At 36.8% G+C, this 2671-nt stretch overlaps 1 protein-coding gene across 3 annotated transcripts in view; it reads right to left on the bottom strand.

Annotated features, from left to right (window-relative positions):
* LOC103471945 (low affinity immunoglobulin gamma Fc region receptor II-a-like) overlaps positions 1-2671 on the bottom strand; it is a 9430-nt gene that overhangs the window by 4200 nt on the left and 2559 nt on the right. Inside the window, exon 2 of one of the 3 annotated variants that reach the window (XM_008421242.1) lies at positions 2276-2327. The exons of the other annotated variants lie outside the window; for them this stretch is intronic. The gene's annotated coding sequence lies outside the window, so the exon portion shown is untranslated. The remainder of the gene's footprint in view (positions 1-2275; positions 2328-2671) is intronic. 3 annotated transcript variants of the gene reach the window in all.

The raw sequence follows: 2671 nt of genomic DNA, 5'->3' as shown, positions 1-2671 counted from the left end.
AGGCCTGGCTCCAGAGTGGGGCCCCGGTGACCTGCGTCTGGGCGAGGGAACGCCACAGCCAAAGTTCGTCTCTGCAATAACTAAAGGCGTTTTCGCACTGCAGGGAACGGTACGGAGCGGTTCCGACCGTGTTTGCATTACAACTTGCGACCGGTTCCACCCGGCCCCTTGGAATCACAAGAGCTGTGGTTCCAATCAGGCCGGCCAAGCGGTTCTGCTTAGAACCAGCAGCTGATTGGCCGCTGGTTGTTATGGAGTCAGAAGTTGATTTTCCGTTGACAGCTGGCTCTCCAACACATTCTCACTCCCAACTCGTCACATATTGATGCTTGGGCAGGTAACCTCGGTGTCACATGTTGACGCCGAGGGTACCCCCTTCGCGTCAATATGTGACGAGAAGGGTTCTCTCATTGAATGCTGTACCGTTCCCTAAGCGTCCGATACTGACGATCTAGGAATGAATAAGATGACGAGTCTATTCAATTTTTTTTTTTAAAAACCTTTATTTACAATTAATGTGCTAGTTTGAACAGGATATTAAGAATATTTACTACAAATACATGTCAGACGTATCGGTCAAAGGACTTTAATTCGGTATTTAAAAATAACTCAGTAAAATATAAAACCGGAGGGTTTTTGTTGTGGTTGTAACTTGATTTAAAAGCCTTTTTTTTAATTTACCAACTATTTTTGAGTATGATATCAATGATTTACACAAAATAAATTTAAGAAAAATTAAGATGTATTTTCTTTTGTGATTGCATGCAAACTGTTCTGTAAACGTTTAATATTTTTTATTGAAATAATAAAAATAAGGACGGATCCCACAAAAACCCAAGAAGAATAAGCTGACGTCATCCTATGCAACTCTTGCACTCCGGTGAGTAAAAATCTGCAGTTGTCAAAATATTTTTGTACTCTAAAACCAAAAATAACTCCAAAGTGTTACGTTATAAAGTTATTGATGGTAGTTTTAGGACTTAATGGCAGTAGGACTGTGATGCGAATGGTTGAAGACACGTTTGTAACATTTTTTTTTTGCCGGAGAATATACGGTGGAAGAACTAATGCGGTAAGTCTAAAAGGGTTACAAACAATTCTGTTCTAAATTTCAAGACTTAATACAGGCACAATACCTGACTGATGCAGTGACTCAATCAGCCTCACTTAGTCTTTAACAGAACTTGACAAAAATGTGTCAGTAAACAGCCCAACATAAGTTTACATAACTACTATATTACAACCATAACATTAATTTCAGTGAATGGCCGAAAACAATATTACACAGAAAACATCGTAAAATGGTCAAACTGCAGTAAAAAAATGAAAAGAAATTAATATTGTGTAATACAAAAAAGAAAAAGTAACATCATGGAAGGACTTGTTTGCTGTCTGAAGGAAGTCGCAGTACGGGGACAGCAACATGAGAGGATTTACTTGCAGGTTCTCAGGTATCATCCCAGATTTTCCCACTAGAAAAGAACAAAATCAGGATGTGGATTTTTTGTGCTGTAAGGTTCACAAATCTCTTTCTAAGACTTGACTTTAAAAGGAGGTAATGTAGCCAAAGTATTTTCTCTGCCTACATCCACCCAAATGTCAGCTAGTACTTGCATCTTGTTTTGTCCCAAATATACAATATTATCTTGACTTATTAAGTGTTAAATCATAAACTGACTGCAGTCATTTTTACCACTACAAAACAATAAAAATCTCTCGTTATGCTTCAGTTTCTTAGAAAAGTCTAAAAATCAAAACAGAAAAAAGTGACAGTTTCAGATTTAATTTCCAGCTTATATGAATTATAAAAGGCATTCAACACTTTAAGTTTTGAATCAACTTTAAAAGTCAAAATATCAAAATCAGCATTCCTTTGCTGATAAACGGCCTAATTACGATATTTGGAGTTCTATCTCTATATTTCTATGTTTCTGTGCACAGGCTGACTTTTGTGCGAATTTGTTTAATGTTGTTTAATGTTGTGACTTATGTGGTATAAGTACTACTGATTCCTGTTGTGATGCCCGTTTTTGTCTTCATAAAAAATAAAGACAAATATAAAGAAAGGAGTCTGGTAGGTCAGTAATTAAAGCCACAAAGTTTATAAGTAAACAACTGTGCTTATTTTTTGCAGACCACAGCCTCCCTTATCACTCCTCCCCCCATCTACTCATCTTCACACGTGGCAATGTCTCTCATTGCCACATACCTTGGCATGTTTGAATGGGGTGGAGATATACTGTCACAGGTGGATTAGATAAACTTTTAGACTTACCGCATTAGTTCTACGCCCAGGGATTGATTTTGTGTACTACATTTCCACCAACCTAAATAACAAGAAAAAGAAAAAAACAATTTTAAAAACAAAATAATAAATGAAGTCAAAGCATGTACACTTGAAAACTGAAAACTAGTGTGGTGACTGTCATATTTTATAATCCTTCTAAACTTTACTCTTCTTTACATGGATTTACACATTTTCTCAAATTAGTTTAATATTGATTTTAACCACTTTACAATGGCCACAGAAAAGGAAACTAAGTCCAAAACTAGTTGTCTTTGCTTATAAACGGTCTCTATAGGTTTTCTGTTTCTGTGAGAATTTTGACATTTTAGGGCTGGACTCCTTAAGTCGCGAGCTCAGTTTTCTTCTGGGTTCGATTCCCGGCCC

Source organism: Poecilia reticulata, linkage group LG11, assembly GCF_000633615.1.
Source record: "Poecilia reticulata strain Guanapo linkage group LG11, Guppy_female_1.0+MT, whole genome shotgun sequence".
Lineage (NCBI taxonomy): Eukaryota > Metazoa > Chordata > Actinopteri > Cyprinodontiformes > Poeciliidae > Poecilia > Poecilia reticulata.
Note: the sequence above shows the minus strand (reverse complement) of the source record. Positions and strands in the feature narration are given on the sequence as shown.